The sequence below is a fragment of the Macaca fascicularis genome, chromosome 18, assembly GCF_037993035.2.
Source record: "Macaca fascicularis isolate 582-1 chromosome 18, T2T-MFA8v1.1".
NCBI lineage: Eukaryota > Metazoa > Chordata > Mammalia > Primates > Cercopithecidae > Macaca > Macaca fascicularis.
In genome coordinates, this window is record NC_088392.1 from 52,587,085 (window position 1) to 52,612,457 (window position 25,373).

Sequence of the window (25,373 nt, forward strand, 5' to 3'; positions counted from 1 at the left end):
CAGTCACAGAGTAACCAGGGCCAACCCTAGGCACAACCCTGGCCCTAGGCTCCCCTAGATGAGATTCAAACATACTCTGACATTAAAAGAAAATGAAAGGCAAGGACATGGCAAAGAAAATACATCCAGCATCCAAGATCAGGCCTCTCTTACCTAGGCACTAGCTCCTCCCACAACAAACTGCCCCCATGATACAGAGTCCATCACACCTCACCTGTGGGAGAGGAACAGACTCACCAGCACAATAGCGTAGAAGAATGTGCAGGCTCCTGCCAGGTGCCCCCTTCCAGGCCCGCCTCCTTGGGGAGGGAGGCATTGTCCTTCCTGATCACCAGCCCCCGGCACTCACACTGAGCCTCATCCCCACTGGGCCCTGCCCAGACGTTGCTCTGAACTGAGCTCTCAGGCACTTCCCCTGGGAAGGGGGCCAAACAGAGGCTCCGAGCAGGTGAAGAACCCCCAAGTAGAGACTCTGTCCTCTCCACCAGCAAGGGGCTCCGACCTGAATTCCCACAGAGAAACAGCCAGGCAGAGAGCCAAACAGCCACACAGAAGTGGGACACTCCCAGAGGACAGACAGGCGGTGGCTCCCCACCTCCAGCTTCCTCCCACAATGGGAGACACCTTGGCCGCTCTTCCGTCACAGACAGGAGAGGCCCAGAAAGGGTTCAGAAAAATTGAGAACACCCATGAGGCCTCCAAGGGGAACATAAGGAGTTGGGGCCTTTTGTTGCCCTGAGAAGGTGACATTAGGTACAGCCTCCAAAGTGGCCCCAGCCTACCCTTCCTCCCGCCGGGACTGGGGTGTCCAGTATGAGGGTCCAGGTAGTAAGATGGGACAGCCGGTCACAGCTGCCCTCCACCTCCCGGCTAGGAGCTCTTGGCTTCTGCCAACCCTGCCATGCCCTGGGCTCTGACCTGAGTGTCTGTGTTCACCACCCTCCCCTGGCCCAGGCCCAGCACTCCAGGTTTCTCCCTGCTCATTAGATCAGCCAGGAACTGAGGAATTTCTCTCCCCTTCATTTCCTCAGAAAGTTTACCGGGAAATCAAGGGCAAAAAGTCAAGTAGGCGAAAGCTACTTGCAAATTTGGAGAGCCAGTTGTCCTGGAAGGTGCTGTGGTGTGGCCGCTGGTGATCCACTCATCCTTGGGGCCTGGGCCTGCTCAGAACACTCCTTCATCCCCTCAGTCAGGCCTCTGCCCTCCAGCCCCAGCAGGGCACTGACCCAGGCACAAGGCCTCTAGGACTCAGGCCCCTCCTAACCTTGACCTCAGATCCTACCCACTAGGGCTTGGGCTGGTGTCTTGGTGCTGCCTGAAGGGATCCCACGGCCCAGGGCACAGACACACCTCCTCACACCCACGGAGTGCTCCGGTCCTAAGGACCCTGGTAGTCAAGGTCCAGTTGGTTGAGGGGTAAAGATGCTTCAGGCATGAGGGGCCCACGTGAGCGAAGCCCACCTGGTTTGTGCTGCCTGCTCCTGTCCCTTCCTTGGCAGTGACAGGAGTGCCATCCTCGCTCAGCCTCATCCAGGGCACATGAAGCCCACAGCAGTGGGAGGCGTGTCTCCTGGAGACCGTCACCCAGGCACACAGTGACCCACCTGCAGCCCCCTGTTCACACGGCCCGGCCAGGAGGCAGTGGCGCAAGGAAGCTCTCACGGATGGGCAGGAAAGCTGGGATAGTAGGTGCCAGCAGCAGTTCCGGAGAGGAGATCCCCCAGGCGGGGGCAGCCAGAGGCCTCAGGGGAGGTGGCACTTCTGGTCTTGCAGGTGGGAGATCCCACAGCTGGAGAAGGGAGAATGGCGTGAACAAGGGCCACCAACCCAGGCCTCTGAGGGCCACAAGAAGGCGCCATCTGGTGCAGGGCAGGCAGGTCAGAGTCCAGGCCATTTTCTCCAGCACTGGAGAGGGATGTCTGGAATCCCCTCTGCCCAGCAAGGCCGTGCTGGGCTCTAACTCAAACCTTTCTCTCCCTGAACTTGCCTCAGAGGCAATAGCTCTCTGACTCCAAGATGCTAACCTCATCGGCTTTCCCCCATATATCTCCTGCGGCTGACACTCGCCCCGAACCAGATTAATCAGCTCTTTTATTCTTCTTGCAGCAGAAAGTGGGGGTGGGGGGAGGTGGGGGAGAGCCAAACCTAAACATCTATCTATTAATTGCATATTCAATATTAAACAGCGAGATGGCCCTGAGTCAGCACTATCACCAAGCTGTGTGTTTTTTTTTAAAGAAAGTTAGTTTAAAATAATTTAATAGCCATTAAATACCTCTGGGGAGAAGGAGAAGTGGGGAGAAGTGAACATTTTAAAAGATTAAAGAAATAGGCAACAGGATAGGGGAATAGAGAGAAGGAATGGGAGAGGGGTGGAGAAGGTGGTGTGATGGCAGCGGGCAGGACGAGAGGAGAGAAGGGAAGGAGGTGAGAAAAGTAGAGAGGTGAGGGGAGAAGCGGCAGCAGGAGGAGGGGGAGCGAGGCCTTGAAGACAGTGGGTGAGGGAAGACTGGGGCACAGTGGTGTCGGGAGAGCAGAAGCCGGCAGTGGCCGCAGAAGGAGGGGGAGGGTCAGCCCCAGGCCTGGCTCAGCAGTGAGCCTGGTTACGAGTCCCCAAAACCCAGAGGACACAGGACACCCGTCCCCAGGTGCCCTCCAGGTACTCTTGAATGCTCGTAAGCAGCACAGAAAGATGTCTTATCTGCTTAGGATTTGGGCAACATGTGAGGGCCTTTGGCCAGGGGGCAAGAGGAAGGCTTCTCTCCACCTCACCCAGCACAGAGCGGGCTGCAGCCCACTGCATGGCCATATCGTGGTTCCACCTTCTCATCCCCCATCTCAGGCCTCTAGACACATTCCTGGTCACATCCACCCACATGTACGAGGTGTGGGGGTGTCTAGGGACGGGCATGGGCAGAGTGTTGGCAGGTCTGTGTGCACAGGAGTGGCTTTGTAACTTTCAAGGCTCCTGTCTCTGACACGCATGGATTGCTGGCTGAGGATGACAGGCCACTGTCCTATCAGGAGCAGTTCAGGGAGCTCTTTTTCCTTTGGTGTGAGGATAGTGCCAGCCTTGCCTCTGGAGGGTTTGGAGTGGAGATACAGGTACAGAAGGAAGTGGAGCTGGCGTGTGTTTGGCTGGAGTAAGCACCAGGAAGAGTCCAGGAAGGGTACAGGATGCAGTTCTTGTTCTGGTGGAAGGTTCTTATCCGGAATGAGCTCCAGCTCAGGCACACCACCTTCTCTGGGTCTCCATCTCCTCAGCTGGGGGTCTCAGGAGTCATTAACCATAAAGCTGCTATTTACGGAACACTGACTGAGTGTTAGGGATTTTATGGATATATGGTTTTGTTTTGTTTTGTTTTTGAGACAAAGTGCTTTTGTCACCCAGGCTGAAGTGCAATGGCACGATCTTGGCTCACTGCAACCTCCGCCTCCAGGGTTCAAGTGATTCTCCTGCCTCAGCCTCCGGAGTAGCTGGGATTACAGGTGTGTGCCACCACACCTAGCCAATTTTTGTATTATTAGTAGAGATGGGGTTTTACCATGTTGGCCAGGCTGGTCTCGAACTCCTGACCTCAGGTGATCCACCCGCCTTGGCCTCCCAAAGTGCTGGGATTACAGGCATGAGCCACTGCACCTGGCCAGAAATATGTTTAATTTATACAGCAACCTCAAGGTATGGATGTTCTTGGCTCCACTTAAATGTACAAACCAAGGTACAGAGAGGCTAGATAACTTGTTCCAGGGCACACAGACAGAAAGTGGCAGAGCCAAAATTCTAACTCCTACCTGTCAGCCACGAGAACCCAGGTTACCTATATTCCTCTCACTTCCAGGAGGGCTTCTCGGACTCTGGGTGGCCTAGGGGCAGTGGGTAGGCACCACAGACATTTGTCTCACCTTTAGGCCCATTCTCAAGGTGGCTGAAGTGAGAGGAGCAGGGCTCCAGGTGAGGGAGGCAGGGCTAGGCTGGACAAGGAGCTCCCAGATCTACCCATGAGACATGAAAGACCAGGGTAGGAGTGGATCAGAGAAGAGAGAACTCACTGTGGCCTGGAGTAAGCAGGAAGGGCTTCCTGGAGGAAGTGGGAATTAGGAATTAGATCAAGAGATATAGAGCTGGGATACAGTGAGGACACAAAGTTAAAATGGGGCCTTGAACACAAGGCCGAGGGGTTGGGCTTGTCACCATTGGAAGCAGGAGCATTGATCCTGGGTAAGAGATCACAGACAGAGAGAGCAGGAATGTCCCTGGGCAGGAAGAGAAGAGTGGGCCCCTGCTACCACCACCAGGAGCAGGGGGGTTCCAATTAAGTAGGGAAGAAAGGCCAAAGAAGAGCCTCCCCAGGAGCCATCTCTCTGCCTGGGGGATCCAGTTATCCCCCAAGAGCACAATGGAACAAGTTGTATTTAAACTCAGATTTACCCCCAAAATAAGCAAACCAATTTCTTAACCAGTGATGCTGGCTGGGGACAGAGCCCGGTGGAGAGCAGGCCCCTCCCTGCCTGCCCTGAACATGGCAGCTGGCCCCCTCAGAGGTGATGATACCTCCCTAGGGCATGCGCTGCGGTGTCCTGTGCCTCCTAGGAGGCAGACACACCCAACCCCAAGACCCCAAAGCTGGCTCATGCTCAGCTTCTAAATGGAGTCTCCACAGGTGTCCGTAGGGAGCTGCTCTGCAGTCCTGACCACTTCCTCTCCTCCCAGGTCTCAGTCCAGGTGACAGAACAATCCCTCCACCAAGGTACCTCCTGCAGCCAGGCTGTGGGGCCTCGTTTCAGGAGTCAGAGACAAGGAAGCTCTGACTACCGTGGCCTCAGGAAGCCAGTTTGTTTGGGAAGCTCCTGGGCTGAACGGAGGTGTGTGCCCAGCCCGCTCAGTGGGCCCAAGAGGGTCAGCAGCCAGACAGGGGCCCTGCAGGAGGGGACGAAGTGGCTGAGACTTGGCTCAGGTATAGCAGACTGCAGATGCGTGCTATCTCCCCTGTGTCCCTGGGGAGGACGTTTCTTTCCCGCCTCCCTAGGAGTGTGTGTGGAACTGGGCGTGTCTGCAGTGCCTCTATCGGTGACCATGAGTGCATGGCACACTGGGGGGTGCTCCATGGGAAAACTGTGTGACAGCACCCCGGGCTCCTCCAGACACAGTGCAGATGAGGTCCACTTTGGTTAAACCCCAGTGTGATGGTTATGCTAGGAGGTGGGGACGGTCTTTGATGATGCTGGCTGGGGTGGGGCACAGAGTGGGGCCACCAGGTTTTATCTCATCAACACAAAATGACAGAAAAGCCAGCAAGGTGGCTGGCTGGGGAGAAGTTAGAAACCGTGAAGAGTTGGGAGGAGAGTCCTGGAAAAGAGGGGACTCGAGGACGCCCTAGGGGCTGCCACCCGTCTGCCTTCATCTCGTCCGTGTGTCTGCACCTGTGTCTGCCTGTCTCTGTCTGTCCTGTGGGCTCCCTTTGTCTCTTTCCACCCAACAGCCACATGAGAACCAAGTGGAAGCTCAGTTCAGCAGGGCCTTGGGGATAACAGGCCCAACTCTTGTCTCCCAAGGCACAGGCTTAGGAGGGGGCAGGTCTAGCACTGGGGAGTCCATCCAGAGGGAACACGGCAAGAAAGAAAACCACCTTCTAGGGTCTGCCACCCCGCTCCAGGAACCCGGAACTGAAAAGCACATGACACACAGACACACACGGGTGGCCACCTGCATAGCAGAATCAGGCCCGATTGCCTAGAGAAGCTGCCACATGAAACCACCAGCCGACAACACACCTCTAGCTGTGGCAAGTGAGGCCCGGGCTGGAGGTCCCACCGCTGAGGGGCTCCTGAGTCTCTCCCTGGCCATTGGGAGCCTATTTTCCTTCAGGGGCTTCTATCAGGCCCAGGGGAGATCAGCCAAGCAGGCAGCTGAGAACTGAACCCAGGACAAGCGAAGGGGGGCAGGTGAAAGCAGGCAGGGCTGAGCTGACCATGAGAATGTCCTATTGTTCCCCCCACAAACTTCAGGGAAGGCTGGAGGAGGGAAAGGGGAGCAGCCTGGGGCACCAGCCAGGCAGGGGGTCCTGGCAGGGTGGTGGCCCTAAGCTATCTGCAGACCCCCTGGGAAGTTTCAGAGGGTGAATGGACCTCTTTTATGTTCCCTTACCCTCCCCAAGTCCTGCAGAATTGCTCATCTTCCTCCCTTAGCCTCCGTATCTAGATCTGGGAGCCCATGCCCGTGTTTCTTTCTTTCCTTTTCTTTCTTTTTTTTTGAGACAGTCTCACTCTGTCAGCCAGACTGGAGTGCAGTGGCGTGATCTCGGCTCACTGCAACCTCTGCTTCCCATGTTTAAGCAATCCTCCTGCCTCAGCCCCCAGAGTAGCTGAGATTATAGGCGCCCACCACCATGCCCAGCTAATTTTTATTTTTTTTAAATTTATTTATTTGTATTTTTGGTAGAGACAGGGTTTCACCATGTTGGCCAGGCTGGTCTCGAACTCTTGACCTCAAATGATCCACCTGCCTCGGATTCCCAAAGTGCTGGGATTATAGGCATGAGCCACGGCGTGGCTGGGAGCTTGTGTTTCTTCCCTCCCTGCACTCCCACATCTTGTGTCTCTGTGTCCATGTCTCTCAGCCTGTCTCTGGTGGGACCTGGGCAGGGCGAGGAAGGCATGAGAGGGATGGGGTCAGGTCTGACAGCCTGGGAGGCATCCCTGAGACAGCTGCTGGCCAAGTGTCCCACGTTCCTGCAGCCTTTAGCTGCTCCCAGCACACTTTACGGGGTCTTCAGGACGTCCCCTCATGGCGCCAGCACTGGTGTGGCAGCGGAGTCCCGCTGTGCCAGCTAATGAGGTTGGACACAATGTGAGTAACTGGGCTCCCAGGCTCTCCCTGAGGCCACGTTCCCCACCATAAACCCGTGGCCGATTGCATCCTCCCAGCCCCTCCACCATCTGTAGCCCTATCGGTTCCTGCGGCTTTTAAAATCCTATTTAAATTCCTCATTACTCCTCCGAGCATTATTTTATTTCTAAACAGACACAGACAACGTGTTGTCTGCAAGGGCTTCAGGGCCTGAATGGCGCCAGCTGTGGAGTGTGGGCCCAGGCGGGGGCAGCGGCGAGCAGCAGCGGTGGGACAGGCCCTGGGGCGTGGCCGGGGAGACCCCTAGCTACAGCTGCTGACTTTCGGTACTGGGTTTCTCCCTTCCAGACTCTTCTAGCTATTCTGTCCCGCACTAGGAAGGCAGTTTAGTGAGTGTGCAGATGAACTGGACGTGCAAGCTGGCCCCGCTTTACAAAAATTCAATATACAGAAGTGTCAATTTTCCAATCTTAGGAGTCAGCGAGTGACTCACTGGACAAAAGCTTCTGGGCGCACAGACACTTCTCAGAGCTCTGCTGAGGAAGCCCTCGGCCCAGGCAGGAGGGCCTGCAGAGAAACATCCAGAGGACTGGGATCACAGCACGTTGAAAATTAATCTGAAATTGCACTGAGTCCATAAGAAACTAAGAGCCTCCTCCCAGGTCCAGCATGCCCTTACTCACTGATTTGGTGCTGGTTTGGACTCTGCCTGGGAGACCCCGGGATGAACAGAGCTAAACCCACCCCAGCATGGAGGGTGCAGTCTGGGAGAGAAGGCGTCCAGTGACTGAAGGAGGAGTCTGCCCCTCAGAGCTGGAGAACCCCCACCCTCACCTGCCCACCTGCCTCCACAATTCCTGTCCCACAGAGGCCTCTGAAAGGTGGGTCATGTGTGGGTTCCACTTGTGGCCCTGTATATGTGTTTTGGGGGCTGCATATCCTTGTTCCAGACCCTGCTCCAGACCTGGACACCCGCAGCTCATCACCATAGCCCTTTCACAGCCATGTCCTTGGCCAAGGGTCCTGGAGAGGCATCACAGGAAACCAAGGGGAGTTTGGACTGGGGGATAGCTACCTGCCCAGTTGGCCAGGACACTGCACCTCCTAGGCCTGGGGGGTGGGCAGGAGCCCTTGTGTCTACCCTACCCCCACCCTATGAGTCTGCCTCTCACCCAGTTTGCATTTTAAAACATTTTTAAGAAGTAAAACAACTCCACTACCTCTTTCAGTCTCCTCTCCAGGCCTTGGGTGCCTGCTTTGCCTGCCTGTCCTGTCCTATCCCCTACCTGAATTTCTCAAGCTATAGGTGGGCATGTTTTCCCTTGAACACTAACCAGCCCCAAGCGCATGTCCTGACAGATCTTTTGTATACTTGAATTCCAGGTTTACTGGGGGCTGATGTTTAAGAAATGACATTACAACACAAGAGGTTCGTGTGAGACATAAGACAGCATGGCCAGAGAGTCCACGGTGCTCAGACCAGCCCTGTGCAGGCGGTTTGAAAGATTAGAAAGGGCTGAAGGATTAGACACTTCCTGGCCAGGCCCAGTTGCTCACCCAGGGTATGGCTTCCTTGATGGTCAGGAAGTGCTGTCACCTATCTGACCACATTCCCTGCCATTTTTGCTTTAGCATTTCTAGCCATTAGGTTCCCTAAATCACGATGCAGCATTCCTCTGCCTTGGGGTTTTGTTCTCAATGATCCCTGTTCCTTTTTTTTTTTTTTTTTTTTGAGACAGAGTCTCGCTCTCTTGCCCAGTCTGGAGTACAGTAGTGCAATCTTGGCTCACTACAAGCTCTGCCTCCCGGGCTCATGCCATTTTCCTGCCTCAGCCTACCAAGTAGCTGTGACTACAGGCGCCCGCCACCACGCCCGGCTAATTTTTTGTATTTTTAGTAGAGACAGGGTTTCACTGTGTTAGCCAGGATGGTCTTGATCTCCTGACCTCGTGATCCCCCCGCTTCGGCCTCCCGAAGTGCTGGGATTACAGGCGTGAGCCACCGTGCCCGGCTGATCCCTGTTCCTTCTGACTTAATTTTTTTTTTTTTTTTTTTTTGAGACGGAGTCTCGCTCTGTCACCCAGGCTGGAGTGCGGTGGCGCGATCTCGGCTCACTCCAAGCTCCACCTCCCGGGTTCAAGCAATTCTCCTGCCTCAGCCTTCCGAGTAGCTGAGATTACAGGCGCATGCCAACAGGCAGGCCCTTCTGACTTAAAATTTAAGAGAATCTTTGTCTCCTTTCTTTCTCAAGCCCCTTTGTAAAAATAAGTTTTAAAAAGCCAGGAAGCCTCTTCTATTTACACAACTGGACCCAAACAGCAGCTGCATGAAGAATTGGTCTTTGTGGTTGGGGAAGGAAATGGCTGGTGGGGAAGAGTCCCCAGGGAGGGCCCTGCAGAGGCGCCAGCGGAGCAGGCGCACATTATAAATACGCCTGTAACTCCTGCCATAGGTGCGAAAATACAATTAACTGCAAACCTGCTGAATTTAAATGGACTTTAGATTTTCAGCTGTGGGAGGGGGTGTTGATTGATCTGCATTTTGTTTTTGAAGTTTTTTTTAAATCCATTTGGAAAGTTAAGTTGAGACTCGCAGCTCCTCGACAAATTCCCTCTGGCCCCGGCTAATTTAGCAAAGGATTGTTTCAGGGGAAATGGGATATTAATCATAGCAAACGGGCTTCTGGATGATATTTAAAAGCTGCCTCATGCCTGTGTGCCCAGGAATAGGAATGACAGAGAGAAGGCACCACGGCCTTCTCGTGTCCCATCCCATCGCCACTACCATGTCAGTACCGTCTGGTCCAGCCACTATGTGAGTGTGGAGGAGGGAGACCCCCACTTCCTTGGGAGATGGGAGAGAGGAGAGAAAGTTCCCAGGCAATCCTCCCAGGGCCAGGTGGTGTCCTCCACATAGCACAGATTGAGCCCTGATGTACTGAGTGAGCACTGAGTGAGCCCTGAATGTGATGTATCCAGCGCCCCCCTGGCCCCAGCACACTGCACTGAGAACAACCTGATTGGGTTCAGGTTGTGGGGTTCAGGAGCAACCGTGTTGCCTGATGACAACACGGGAATGGTGGGGTGTGCAGGGAGGGGTGGTCATGGGGGAGGGACAGGAAGAGGGATGAGATGGCATGGTCCAGAGAGATCAGAAGGGGTAGCACCTGCCTGGCCTTCAGAGGGGAGGAGGAGCTGAGCTTGGAAGAGCTCAAAGAGCAGAGTTTCCCGACTGGGAAAATAATCCAAACTAAGGCAGGCTTGGAAGAGCCCAAGAGGCCAGAATGGGGGGCCTATTTTGGAGGAAAGTCAAGAATGGGAGCAATGATTTCTAGAAGCTGCTTTAAATTGATACATTTAGGTAAAGGGAAGCCATCTAAAGCTTTTGGGCAGGAGAGTTATGTGATAGAAATGGAGTTTTGCAAGCAATCATCTAGGGCTGCTGAACTGGATGGAGGGAGGGAGCGAGAGCAGGCGGGGAGCAGAGACCTGGCTGGGCTTCACTGCCTGCCAAGCCCTCTGATCCCAATTCCATCCCCTTCTCGCAGTGCTGTCTTGCCCCGAGAGCTGCATCCTCCTATTGCAAAGTGGATGATGACACCCCCTCGGAGCTGCCACAGGAGAAACATAGTTGGTGAACTGTGGAATCTTCCTTGATGACAGCTGTTGAGATTGTCATTTTATTTTTATAGTCCAGTCCATGGGAAAAGAGAGGAGGTGGCAGCAGTGATGACTTCTGGAAAGGTTTGATTGACAAGTGCAAATAGAAATCATGCTACCTGGGGCCACGGCTCTATTGAGCATGTGAATTACCAGAATGGGATGGGATAAGGAAGGCTTCCTGGAGGTAGTGATTATGGGAATGACAAGTCTACTGAGAGGACAAATCTAGGCTGTGTCACAGGCAAAGGCATGAAAACAGAGACAAGCAAGGCAAATATGTAACATCCTAGATATTTCAAAATAATGAAGAATTGGTTTGGCCGAAGAGCAGGGTCCACTTTCTGGAATAGAAAGACCCGGATTTGGTACACCGTGAGTCTCATTGCTGCTGACATCCCAAGGCGCGCACACCTCTGCTCACGCACATGCGCACAGTATCTGCATTGGGGGGACGCCGTCTCTTCCCATCCTCTAGCCCAAGCTTACCAGGCTCATCCTGGAGTCTTGTTTCTCTAGTTCATTCTCCCATCCAGTCTTCTTGGTCATGCCCTGCCTCCGTTAGTGGGGTCTGCTTTTTCCCTACCCAGCCCAGGACAAGGCACATGGGGATCAATTACTGCCTGTAGCAGCAGCTGCTAGGGCTCCGGAAGGAAGGTAAATAGAGCCAGTGGGGCTTCAATCCTCTTATTAAGTCACCCCAGAGCCTCCAATAAGAGTGCCTCGAGCCTTCCAGCAGCCCTGCACAATTGGGTGAGGAGCACTCGCATTTCGTAGAGGGGGAAATGAGAGCTTGGAGAAGAGAGGAGACTTCCTCAACACCACATGGCTAGTAATCAGCCTTCGAGCCTCGGTCTTTCTGGGCAGGTTTCCAAGCCTTGCTGTCCTTGCTGAGATCTGTGCTGGGGTGCTGACACCTAGAGGAAGTTCTCCCAACATCAACACCAACTGTCAGATCCATAAACGGTGAGGATGGGTCCTGCCTCAGTCTTCAGGCTGGGCTCTTCAGTTTCTCATGTCCCTACCCCACATGCCCTTTGACATGGGTGGGTAGTAGGGGTCCTTAGAGAGGGTCTGAGGCTGGACCTGCCCAAGTCAAAGCCCAGTCAGGGGTCCTCAGAGAGGGTCTGAGGCTGAACCTGCCCAGGGGCAAGCCCAGCCAGCAACAGGATGAGCCTATCTGTGTTATCTGAGTGTGGAGGGTCAGCTGGGAGGAGCAGGTGAAGAAACTCCATGTATGCCCAGGTTGAGAACCAACCTGACCAGTCCTGGCCTTGTCTGTCTAGGGCCTGGCAATGAGAAAGGCTTTGCAGAAATCTAGAGGTCAGCCAGGACCCTTATCAGGGGAAAATCCATGATCCCAACATCCTAGACACCAAATCCTGGCACTGGGTGACTGGCCTCGATGTCTTAGGGGACTTGAGGCCTGCACATAAATGGCCAATTGCAAATGACTTTAAACTTCGAGGGACAGTCCTTGCTCCTGGAGAGCTGATGGGCCCTGACAGACAGGTACATGGGGGAGATGTCTTCAAGCCTCTTCTGTGCTCTGGGCCCTAGAGAAGCTTACAGTCTGGGGGCAGGGAGATCAACCGGCAGCATGCTGAGTATCCGATGAGTGGAGGAAACAGCACATCGTGCATGGCAGAGGGGTGGCCTGTGCCTGCTGGAGCAGTCAGGGAAGGCTCTCTGGGGGACAGTTCCTCCAGAGAACTGTCTGGAGGGGGTTCCAGGCTGAAAAGCTGCTGAGACAAGGAATGCAGACCCTATGGCTTAGAGTCTGCCCAGGGCAAAAGGAGGAAACCAGTTGGCCAGAGAAGAGGTTTCAGGGAACGCCAGGCAAAGGAGTTTGGGGTGGGGAGGCAGTTCTAGAAGATGATGGGGAGTCTTCGAGACCAGAGAGGGAGTTGGTGATTGACAGAAACTGGACTTAGGAAGACAGGTCACCTGCAGGGAGCACTGGACGGGGAATCAGAGGGATCAACCAGAGACCAATGCAGCCTCCAGCCATGAGGGGTTGGGCAGGGGGCAGGAGAATTAGACTATAGGTTCAGGAGCCCGTCATTGCTATGAAATGTATGCCCCAAAGCCACCCCTGCCCTGCCCAGGACCTGCTGCCTCCAGACCTCCGGGTACATGCACACTTTCAGGCACATGTCCATCCTCGGACAGTCATCTCTGACCCTTCCCACCTGCCCAACTCCATGCTGTTGGTCAGAGCCTTCGTCACGGCACACCCCGCTGCAACGCTCTGTCCAGCAGGTCCCCACTGGCCTTCCCAGCTCCAAACCCCTTCCCTGTCATCTGTCTGAGCCTTGATGTCAGTTAGCTCCTGTCTCTCCCAGAGACTGTGCCCTCCTTGAGAGCAGCCAGGTCTGGCCCTCCACAGAACCTGGCTGGCCACCAGGCCGCACAGCCTCCTTGTGCTTGCACCATGAGGCCCACCTCTACGCAGACGTCCTCCCTGCCTTCAGGCTCTCTGCCGGTCTAAAAGCAGCCCCCTCTGTTGTCTCCCCACCCCCCTGGCCCACAGGCATGGGGTGGGCAGTGGGGCCGATGCCACTGACATTGGCATTCTCCTTGCGGCACATCTTAATAATTTAATGGCTATTAGCAGGGCCGCTGTGGTGGTGGGAGAGCGGGGGACGGGGGGAAGATTTATAGAGAGAATTCACTCCAGGTTGGGGTTTTGTCTTCCTCTGTTTTCCTGGCATTTATCATGCATGTTTTAATTTGGATCGGAGAGTTGCTACCATCTGGCCATTATCACAAAGAAATATTCATTTTCGCTGAGTGACACAGGCTCCATTCATCACAGAGCGCGCTGATTGCCCCGCGAGTGTGGGGCTGTGCTTTCTCCTTCATTTGAAATGAACCTTGAGCTATGAGCAGGTCCAATTTGCCCAGAGCAGAGGCACAGGGCAGGCGGCTGCCATGACCCTCACAGCCAGGCAGGCCGGGAGCACTCTGGGGGACAGCCAGGCTGGGAGTGGAGGACAAGCCCCCTTCTGCCATCACAGCCACCTACCTTCCCTCACCGCTCCTGGGGAGGTCTTGGTGGCTCTCTCTGTCTCACCCAAGGCTTCTGACAAGCAGCACTCCCACTTGCCCCCATGGCTGGAGTGGCCAGACCACAGAGGTGGCAAAGGTGGCTCCTCTGCCCTCTCCCTGGGCCCCAGCATTTCAGAAATGCAGCGACGCTGTCCTGTCAAGTGCAGAATTTGCTTTGGCAATCTTGCCCTGACGGAGTATCACTGTAGTGGTGTCATTTCAGGTGAGAGCTGTGTTGGGGACAGAGGGCCCTCCCCATTCTCCTCTCCTTACGTTTTGGTGGCACCATCAGCGCTGGGCCCCATGGGAAGAGACGTGTCGGCCTCCAACTGGAACATTTCCTTTTATCCAGTCATCGCTCACCACGGCATGCCATCGGGGCCACTGAAGGGCTCTTGTCAGAGACTGGCCGGAGTCCAAGCATGAGGCTGGGACCCCCAGCGGGGGTAGCACAGAGCACCTCTTGACTGGGCTGGGCCACACCCAAAGCCACTCAGTGAGCAGCCACCTGAATCTGCAAAGCAGATGAAGGAGGAGAAAATCTCATACGTTTGAAGTTGGGAGTCAAAGCACTCTGAATTTGTTGGTCCCCTTCTCTGTTCCCTGTCCTGGGGCAGAAGTAAGAAGTACAAATCAACACATCCACAGCAAGTCACCCATGAGCCAGATGGAGTCACTCACAGGCATGAAGACGTCAGCAGAACAGTGCCCCCGGCCTCAGCATTAGACACGCGAGGAGGGGAGTGATGCAGAGTCCAAAACGACTTCACAGGGTGCCTCTGCTTTGCCTGAAGGCAGATCTGGCAGGAGGACTTCCATCTACAGAAGTCCTGCTGCCCCAGGGCTTGGCAGTCAGTCCTCGGGGCTGCCTGACAGTCTCTGCCCTAGAAACTGTGGCCACATCCTGACCCTGAGGCCCTGGACCCCCACCAGGACCCAGGTTTGCTCGAAACCCAAAGGGCTGCGCTGAGTCTAAGCGAAGGCCTGTGCAAGCTTTGATGCCTCTTCCCCATTAGGGCAGAAGCCCACAGGGTCCTGTCCTTCTGTCCAGTAAAACCAAGGAAACAATTAGAAGAGAGGGAGAGAATTATAGAGAGAATTCACTCCAGGTTGGGGTTTTGTCTTCCTCTGTTTTCCTGGCATTTGTGACTTAGAATCAATGACTTAGAATAGTGACTTAGAATCAATGCACTAAGTTGACCATCAGTGAGGGCCATCAGGTTCAATACTAGACACCAACTGACCTTAGTAGCCCCCTGGCATGGGCCAAGGCCTTCCTGTGGCTCAGTGTGTTTCTTTTTCCCCCGACCATGACTTGGGTATCATTGCTCCATTGTATAGATGAGGCCACTGAGGCCCATGAGCTCACTTGCTGGGGCCACCAGCTGGTGGATGGTGCACTTAGGAAAGAGCCCAGGCCCATCTGATTCTCAGGCCATCTGACTCCCAGCACCACCCCACTGTGGGTCTGGGAAAACCATGGGTGACTTTGTGTAGGAGTCGGCATTTCAATTGGAAGGGATAGCAGAGTGCAGAGGCCAGCAGAGGCCGGGATGGGAGCTGTTACACTCTAGACAGAGGAACCTGCCTGCCTGTCCTAAACCCTAGTTTTCTATACCAGCACTTGCTGACCTAAATTAGCTGTCCACAGTGCAATCCTTCCTCCTCCCTTCCAGCAGACTGGGTGAGTCTTCACCACGTTGTGGAATGTAGAGTGGAGACATTTGCTAAGAGGGACAAAGGAGGGTGCACGGCGCCCCGAGCCCCCACGAATGCTGGCGCCACCCCTCCTCCTCCGAAACTCATTCAGTGACACCAGCAGCTCTGAAACATCTGCTCCTCCATCCCGGACCTGCAATTTGAATAAATTACCCCGACGTGGCGGCAGCCTGTTATTAATGGCTCGAGTTTTATAAGATGCTTTAGTTTAATAACACTGTAGCCCAGCGCTGCGCTTCTCCCAGATATTTTTGTATTTCACCCCTTCCCCTCCTCCTGCTCCCCTCCATGCTGTGGCCACCTCCAAGGCTCTGGGTCACATCCCCACCAGTCCCTTCGCCACCACCATCCCTGAGCCATGCTCACACCTGGGAACCCTATTCCTGTGGAGGCCAGTTGAGACCACTGCTGGCTCCTGTTTGGGACTTCCAGCCCCCACTTGCTCCCCCTCCCTTCTGGACCCTCAGTTTTCTTTGTGGACAGCCTCCCTATTGCAGAGAGCCACCCCAGGGCTGGTGGAAGGGGGAGCACCGCCTAGTTGGGTGCTCCTCTTCTACATTCCCCAAAAGGAAGCCCATAGTGGCAGGGCGCCTGAGGGCAGGGAGACACCACACAGTACTGTCCCCAGGCTTGGTTCTGTGCTCCTCACCCCACCTCCAGGGCTCTGCTGAGCTGGGGGACCCAGAAGAAGCCTAAAAATGAACCTGCCTCTCCCCAAGTGGACTGGCAGTGGCCAAGGCTTGAAAGAAGCTGAAGTCCAAGCTCATTTCTTTATTCTTGGCTCTTGGTTCTTCATTCTTTGGTCAGTTTGTCCTTAAGTTTATGCCCCACACACTTCCTGCATGAAGCCGTCCCAGGTTACCTCCACCCACTATCCCCCCTCCATGGGCCCTTTTGGCTGTTCCTACAATCCCAGCTATATCCCTTCCTCACTGCCCTCTGCAGTGTCTTCTCCCCATAGCCTGGAAGCCTGCCATCTCATGGAACCCCCTGGGGCCTTGTCAGTGTCTCACCCACAGCCGGCCCTTCTAGAATATTTCGAGTCTGATTAATCGCAGGTGTTCGTGCATGGGTTTTGAGTGCATTGCTTCCACAAGCCTGTGTGAAGCGTCTGTGTGGGTGAGGCTTCCGGCAAAGAATGGATGCCCTCACTGAGGGAGAACACGAGCCCAGGGCGCGTGGGTTTGTAAGTTGGGGATATAGGGTAGAAAATGGTGAGTTTCAGACAAGTAGCCAGTGTATTCATGTCCCAGCCTGTTCAAAAAAATTCAGAACACAACTGATGGGCAAGAAATGCCAGATGAAGGTTCCTTGCAACGTTGGCCCTAGGTCAGGCAGCGGTAGGTACAGGCCTAGGCAGGTGTCTGTCTGGCACTCACCATGGGGCTGGGGCCCAGGGCAGCCTTCTCCTGTGATGCTTGGCTCCAGGAGGGGTTGGGACGCCTGCAGCCAGGAGGGCCGCAGAATGACAGTGTCTGGAAGCAGAAGGAAAGGTCATGGGGTGGGGTGGGGAGCAGGTAGAATGTCCCGTCAGGCAGGAGACCAGACCCACCTCATCAGAGGGTCCTGTGAATCCCCCAAAGCCCACATGGCAAGCCTGGGAGGGATCTTGGAGGACGCTTCCATGCCAGGGCCAAATTTAACTGCACAGTTCCCTGTTCCTGGGGACCTGGAGAGCCAGCAGTGACCAAGATGTGGCTCTAAAAAGGAGGATGTGTTGCCTCCCTTTTTTTCTCCCCACCCGCCTCACCTCTGCCCAGCCTAGTTCTAAGGGCTGCAGGAGACCCAAGCTCTCCCTGATTCCCATTTGGTCTGATATTACTGTGGGACTGCCTTTTGCTAAGAGCCCCACCATTATAACATAATTACTGCTGAAAATGACCTTTAAAATATACTTTAAATTCAAAATGTCTTTAAACCCTTCACTGAGCACCATTTTTCAATTTCAACGACTGTTTTCCTTTTTGTGGGGAAGTGAAGGGTGGGGGAGTGGAGGAAGGAGCCCTCCGCCAGGATTTCAAATGTTAATCTCTCCCTGTTGCAGAGCAAGCTTTGCAGGGGGCCTGGGTGGATAGGAGGAGGGAGCAGAGCCAAATCCCCTTATCCTTCAACGCCTGTGGGCTCTGGGCCTCCTGGGGGCGATGGCTGTGCTGCACCTCTGTCGTGCCTCTAGCCAGAGCAAACCTTCACCCAGGGGATTCAAAAGAGCCAAAGGAAGTGCTGAGAACAATGGTACTTTCATGGCTGTTGCTTCTCCTCTCTTCCACCATCTTTGCTTCGTTCTTTCTCCCCTCCTACAGTGTTCAGTTTGCTAAGCACCCTCCAGGGGCCCCCAATTTCTGCAGCAGGTGGAGCGCCCTTCCTGCTCTCTCTCCCAGCCCTCCTCTGTGCCTGGCCTGGCTGGTGCACCCTGTCCCTCAGACAGCCTGTGCTCCTGGCTGCTCCTGATCACTCTGAAGGAAAAAGTGGACCAGGAAGCAATGCTGTTGGAGGGAGTTGTTGCAACAAGCCAACCTGCCCTGCTTTCTCACCCTCTGCCTCCCGACTCACCCCCTGCCTACTGAAGGCTCACTCTGCTGGTCTGGGAGAAAGTCTGAATTTTGGAATATACCACACACCCCAATAAAGCTTCAGGCTCACATTCTCCATCCCCTACAGCCCCCAGGAAACTCTGCTGTGCCTTCCACCTGGAAGCCTGCGGAGGCATCTGTCCTCACCCATCCATTTCCCTCCCTCCACGTCTCCACCTTCAGGAAAGCTGTGTTTCCCAGTGTCACCCCAGCGTCTTCAGATGTGGTCCCTGATGTGCATCTTCCCTCGTAGGTGTCCTCACGTCTGTCTTCCCTTTGTGCAGCTTGTGTCCTCATCAGAAGGGGCTCCGGGGGGCATGTTGCTGGCTGATGTTGGGGGCGGTAATTCCCATCCAATAAGAGGGGTGCCTGTCCCAGTGATCAGGGGACGGAGGCAGTGTGAGGCCTTCTGGCCACTTAAAGGAAGCACTTTGGGGGCTCAAGTTGTGTGGATACAGACAGGAATCCTATTCTCCCCACACAATGGGGCTTACCGACTCCAGCAGCAGGAGAGGATAGAAGGGGAGGGGAGGGGAGGGGAGGGGAGGGGAGGGGCTCTGATGAGGTGGGGCACTGGGCAGGTAACTCCATCCACCTGTGACAGGAAGGGGTGGCCAGTGGGCATTCTGGACAGTTCTTCCAGTGTATTCTTGGGAGCTTTATTAATATGGCCCAAATTCCCATAAGCATCCAACTTGAAAGTCAACATATATTCCAAAGCCAACCAAAGTGGTTTGCATGCTGTTCAACCCTTTGGATGGCCTGAGTTTTTAGATGGTCCCCAGTTTTGAATGACCCCTGCCCAGAGCAGGTGGGAGGTCTGGACAGTGGTGGTGAGGCCAGCAGAGCAGGGGGAAGGTGGAAGGTGGGTGGCATGGCATGCCGTGCCAGAGACCTACCTGCTCCGTGGACAGGAACTTTCCCACACTGTGTCATATGTATTGTGTGGATAACATCAATTAAGGGCCAGTGACTGAAATCACTTATGGTAGCAAAATAGTCACTCAATGAACCATTAGCAGAGTGAGGCCTTCCGGCTCTTTAAAGGAGGTACCTTCAGAGCCTCCCAGCAGGGTCCAACAGAGAGCGGTGGTTCAGCCTGGGCTCCAGTTCTGAGCAACTCTGCACCTCCAGGCTCATGGAACCTGAGGAAGGGCAGCCCAGAGCAGGAGAGCCCCAAACCTGGAACAGGGCTGAGCTGGGAGAAACACACGGTCCAGCCCCATGCCCGGCACGAGACAGCCCCCAGTGTAATCAGATGGAGGGAGACACCTGTCCCCAGGACTTTGCGGTAGCTGTCCTGCTGGGGGAGGGCTACTCCTGGGGCTGCAGGGAGGCAGCCGTCTTTGCCGGGTATGCGGGCTGGACACTGAGCCATCACAGGGACCCATGTCCCCATCTCTGCCTTCTTTTAGTGTCCGGTCTGGTGGAGGATAGAAATCAGGCAGGGACAGGGGCTGTGGCAGCACCTGCAGTGGCCTCTCACTCTAGCTGGGACAATAGGACCCACTGGGACCCCAGAGAATCGCACTGACATCCTCTCCAGCCCTCACCTCTCACATATACTCCGTCAAGCTTGGCTGCTTTGGTGCCACAGTTTTGCTCATCTGAGCTGTCTTCCATCCCTGCCCACTTGGAGTACCCTCTGTCTCCTGGACAACTGCCCCCCTCCTTTCTATCTGCCTGCCTCCTTCCATGTCCCCTACGCCACCACTGCATTCTCCACACAGTGGCCCAATCAGAGGCTTTGGTCATCCTCACTTACATGGAAGTCCAGGCCTTTTATTGCCCCCAGCCTTGCTACCTCAGTGCCTGCCCGAATCTCTTGCTCCAAGCCCCTGGCCTCATGGCTGTTCCTCAGACTTCCCTGCTCTGGGCCTTTGCACTAGCTGCTCCCTCTGCCAGGCACCCCCAGATGACACTGCTGCTCACCCTGTCTCAGCTCCTGTGTCCCTCTCCCCACAACCTGTCCTGACTTCCAACCTAATGCAGCCCCAGCTCCTCCATCTGCTTCCTTGTTTTATTTTATTCATGGCATGTATCACTACCCTGATTATTTCTTATTCATTATCCACCCCTTGCCACTTAAAGATGAGCTCCATGCAGACAGGGACTATTTGTTCTTCTCTGTATCTTGGCAATTTGCACAGTGCCCTGCCCAGAGCAGGAGCTCAGGAAATGAATGGCTGAATGCACAAGACAGGGACCGGACCCACAGGGCAGTGCCATAAGAACGTGCTGGAGGTTGGGCGCAGTGGCTCATGCCTGTAATCCCAGAACTCTGGGAGGCCAGCGGATCACCTGAGGCCAGGAGTTCAAGACCAGCCTGGCCAACATGGTGAAACCCTGTCTCTAATAAAAACACAAAAATTAGCCAGGTGCGGTGGCAGGTGCCTGTAATTCCAGCTACTCAGGAGGCTGAGGCAGGAGAATTGCTTGAGCCTGGGAGGTGGAGGTTGCAGTATGCCGAGACCATGCCACTGCACTGCAGCCTGGGCAACAGAGCGAGACTCTGATCAAAAATGAAAAAAATAAAGATAAAAAAAAATAAGAAAGAAAGTGCTGGAGCATGGGATCACACACAACAAGCATGCACAAGGGAGTGTGGCGTGTTCAGTGAATGCCTACAACAGCAGGGCTTATGTGAATGGGCCTCCGGGCCAGGTGTCCAGGGTCAGAAGTGAAGACAGAAGGCCCCACCTTTAAGGAACCTCAAGAAGCATGGGGGTGGGGGCAGTTGCAGGTGCGCCTCATGGGCCAGGGAAGCTGGAGAAGGATTCCTGGAAGGGGAAGCTTGCAATGATCCAGACAGCTGGAGGGTCTAGATGGTGGGGGTTGTGGCTCTGCACTCCAAGCCCTGGGACAGCCTGTCCAAGCTGGGAAGGATAGGCCCAGGAGCTCTATTCAGCTCTGGAGAGATGGGGGTGGGGACCATGCTGGCTGGCTGGACCCTGGAGGGGGAAGGGAGAAGGCACGGGAGCACAGGGCAGGGAATGTGACTCACTCAGCCTGGCCAGCTTCCAGAAAACCCTGTGCAATCAGCCAGAGAAACACATTTGAGAAAACAGAATTGTGAGAGTAACTTTGAGGCCTTGGTTGCCATGGGAACATATCTGTAAATACTTAACTGCAAACATTAAGTGACACACAGGGAAGAGAGAGGCAGCAGTGCGCACGCCGCAGGAGACAGCCGAGCCTGCAGTGCCAGCCTCTCCTGGTCCTCACGCCTTCCTCCCGGGCCCTCTGGCCTGGATTCCTTTTCCCTATGAGCCTGACACTCTGAGTAGGAGGGCTCCATGTGGCCTGAGGCTCCCGTCCTGTCCCAGTTCTGCCTGGTCCCCATACCAGGCCCCTGGGACTCTCACTCCCATGATCATCCCTGCCCAGAGGTGACTGGGCCCTGGCCATCCCTTTTTCCTCTCCACACTTTTCAGGGATGGGCACAGTGAAACATATAAATCAAGACAACAAGCAGGCTGAAGAGACACAAATGTCTTGCCTTCTGGAACCCCCAGCCTAGATCGTGGTCTGAGCCCTGCCCCTGCTGCTGTGCCTCTTCTGGTCTGCTCTGTTTAGGGCCCTCCCCCATGGCACAGTGACTGAGTGAGGGCCTGGGAGGGAGTTCACCCCAGGAGTCCTCTCTGCCTGGCCCAGCAATGACCTGCCTGCTCAGATCCTGCCTACTTGCTCTTAGCCTTTCTGGGCCACAGACCCCTTTGGGGTACTGAAGAAGTATTTCATTCATCCATTGAATTGTTCCGCAGAAGATTAGCAAGCACAGCCACCTGACAGGCCCTATGCTAAATGCTGGGTGACCTCTGCCCTCCTGGGACTTACAAGCTAGGGAAGAGAGCAGAAAGTATGCTAGAACCCCAAAGAAAAGCAATGACTACAGCATGTTAGCCAGTGTTCCCGGTCAGGACCAGGCCCCACTTGAATGGAGTGGATCCGGGAGTGAGGGGAACGTAGCAGGAGAGAAGGGGAGGATCCTACCGGATCTTGTAGACTGTTGTTAAGACTGGATTTTTTTTTTTTTGGAGACAGAATCTCGCCCTGTCGCCGAGGCTGGAGTGCAATGGTGCGATCTCGGTTCACTGCAACCTCTGCCTCCCAGGTTTAAGCCATTCTCCTGCCTCAGCCTCAGGTTTAAGCAATTCTCCTGCCTCAGCCTCAGGTTTAAGCAATTCTCCTGCCTCAGCCTCTGAGTAGCCGGGAAGTGTGTGCCACCACACTCAGCTAATTTTTGTGTTTTTAGTAGAGATGGGGTTTCGCCATGCTGCCCAGGCTGGTCTCAAACTCCTGACCTCAAGTGATCCACCCACCTCGGCCTCCCAAAGTGCTGGGATTACAAGTGTGAGCCACTGCACCCAGCCAAAACTGGATTTTATCCAGAGTGGAACAGGAAACCACCAGGAGCCTTGAGCAAAGTAGTGACATGCACTGTCTCATTCTGACTGCTGTGTGGACACAGAGGACAGTCAGGAGGTCACTGCAGTCACACAGGAGAGATGGACATGGCTGGGACCAGAGTGGTGGCTCTCATGGTGAAAAAAGCTATGATCCTTCTCCTTGGAAGAACGAGCATCTGCAGATTCTTGGGCAATTTTATGCACACTCTCAGGGTATTCCTGGGCCCTAAGGCTCAGCCATCACTCCTTCAGGTCCTGCAGCGCTGGGTTGAGACCCCAGCTTCCTGGGCCTCTCAGCCTAACTCTAGCAGACACCTTTAATCCTTAGCCCATTCATGGAGCTTAGGCCAGCAGATCCCTTGAGCCCAGTGCAGACCACAGAAGGAGGACAGTTAATAGTAGAGCCGTGCTCCATTGGTGGCTGCACCTCTGGCCAAGGGACTCCTGCTTCCCAAATACCCAGCAGGCTCTGCTGAATGCCTGGAGAAGGCAGCCTGCTACTTGATGGCCAGAGGGCACGGGGCCTGGCATCTGGGTCTTTGCATGGCCCAGGCCCCACCGATGAATCTCACAGAGATTACAATGAGCAAAAGAAGCCAGGCACAGACAACTAGATTAATGTATGAAGTTTTAGAACAGGCAGAACCAAAAAATGGTGAAAGAAGTTCAGAGCACTGGATGCCTTTGAGGAGGTGGGGACCCTGCCTGGAAAGGGTCATGAGGGAACTCCTGGGGAAAGGGAAATGCTCTATATCTTCATAGGGGTGTGAGTGTCCACATTTGTCAAAACTTATTACATTATCCTTAGGATGTATGCATGTTACTGTTTGTAAATTTTATCTTAAAAATAATAGACGTAAAAAAGATGACATATCCCAGATAACACTAGGAGAATTTGCTGCCTAGAGGACCTTTCCTCCTGAGGACAGTAGTCCTGCACCTTGTCAAGGGCTCTGAGTCAGCTGCTGCAAGAAGACCGTGCTCCGATGAGGAATGCATGTGAAAGTGTGAGAGGTTGATTGCTTGGATAAAGTAATCTTGCATTTTAAAAGAGAATTCTGAAGACAGCAATGCTTACCCCAAAGAGATGAAGCTCTAATGGTGGGATTCAAGACCCCTTGGCAGATGGCAGGTAGTGGCCTTCTGGTGCCCTTGCCACCTGCTACATTTCTCTGATAGCAGGTGATCTGCTCATAACTGTGATGGGCCAGGGAGAGGAGAGGGAGGGAAAGAAACCTTATACCCATTCCACTGCTTCCAGTGGCCTTTCCACTGGCCTCCAGTTCACTGCACCCCCTGCTGCCTGGTCTGGCCTTCAATCTCCCCTGCACCCCTCTTCTCTCTCTGCTTGCTGTCAACATCTCCCTGGTTGATTTCTGCTTGTAGGCCTGAGCTGCTTGCAGTCTGGCCTCAGTCTGGTGTGTTCCTCACCTGGCCCAGTTAAGGCCTCTGGGTGGGAAAAGGCTGGAGGGGAGATTCTGCGCCCTGGTTTGGCCCTTGCGGGTGAAGGGGGGGTCCTCCTGTTCACTACTAACTTACCAGCCCCAGAACTGCCACTTAGCCGAGACTGACAGTTCAACAGCTTCCCTTAGGAAACAGGAGGACATAGAATGATGCTGGGCTGTACGTGGGGCCCACAGGTGGGGCACTGGTGTGGGCTGGAGCAACAGGCAGGGCTGTTAGGGTTTCAAGACTGGGGAGGATTGTCATCAGCAGAGGAAGGGCGACAGAGCCAAACTAGGATGCCCACAAGTCCCAAGGTGCCAGGACAAGGCTGGAGTTGCCTGTTATCCTGGATTAATTATTAGTAATGTCCCTTTCAAACCAATGAGGGTCCTGAGGGTCCCATTTTGAGCAATAAATTGTATGGTCACCCAATACATTAAAAACAAACAGGCCGGGCGCAGTGGCTCACACCTGTAATCCCAGTGCTTTGGTAAGCCAAGCCAGGTGGATTGCTTGAGCCCAGGAGTTCGAGGTCAGCCGGGGCAACATGGAGAAACCCTGTTTCTACAAAAAATACAAAAATTAGGCAGGCGTGGTGGCGTGCGCCTGTAATGCCAGCTGTGGTCTCAGGAGGCTATAGTCTCTCTGTAACACCTGTAGTCTCGGGAGGCTGAGGTAGGAGGACGGCTTGAGCCTGGAAGGCAGAGGCTGCAGTATGCCGTGATGGTGCCACTGTACTCCAGCCTGAGTGACAGGGCCAGACCCTGTCTCAAAATAAAATATGAAACAAACAAACAAAAAAGATAGTTGAATGGCCAAGCCAAGAGGCAGGGATTCCCATGGGTGTGCCAAGTCACTGGAATAAGGAGTTTTGTGGGGGACAAGGAGAAAGAAAGGAGATAGCAGAGAGGAAGGGGACAGGGCCGAGGTTCTCTGCACATGCCAAGGGCTTCAGAGCTCCTCACAGAGGTCCTCTCCAGCTGAGTGGGACACACCAATCTCACACTACCACATCTGCAAGAGAAAGCAAAGACCCACACAAGTGACACCATCGGGCACAGGTCACACAGCCTGCTGATGGACCAGGACAGAACCCAGGCCCTGACCCCCAGCCCAGTTCCTCTTCCTCTCACCGCCGATGCTAGAAAGATCAACTCTAAGTTTCACCTGGGTGCCTCCCTTCGGATGCTGTATGTTGGAGACTCCCCATGCCCAGACTCCCCATGCCCAGACTCCCCATGCCCACACCAGGATTTCGAATGGGGATGTGAAGTATAGATTGTATTCTACCTATTACTAACTGTTGGATTGTAGGTGAACTTCTTAACCTCTTTATGTGCCTCTGTTTCCTCCTCTGTAAAGTAGCAATAATAATAATATTATTTCTGATGACTGGTGCATTGCAAGAGTTCCAAAAATAGATGTAGTCTTCTCCTCAAATGCCAGAAAAGCTTCCCTGCCTCCAGCATGCTCTGAGCCCTCTTGGCATGGAGCGGTCTCTGACCTGGGCCAGTATGTTTAGACTCATCACCACCCGACATGGGTCCTCTGCTGTTGAATTCAAGGATAATTTATGTCTCATTTCAAAAACAAACCTCTTATCTACCTGTACCCCATAATCCTTTCAGCTTGTTAGCCACCCCATCCCAAACTGGATTCAAGATCTGCCAAA

The 25,373-nt window shown here is 54.3% G+C and overlaps 1 protein-coding gene across 50 annotated transcripts in view; it reads left to right on the forward strand.

The window, feature by feature from the left end:
• The window catches only part of CELF4 (CUGBP Elav-like family member 4), a 321,563-nt gene that overhangs the window by 242,319 nt on the left and 53,871 nt on the right, over positions 1 to 25,373 (forward strand). The gene's annotated exons all lie outside the window — the stretch shown is intronic.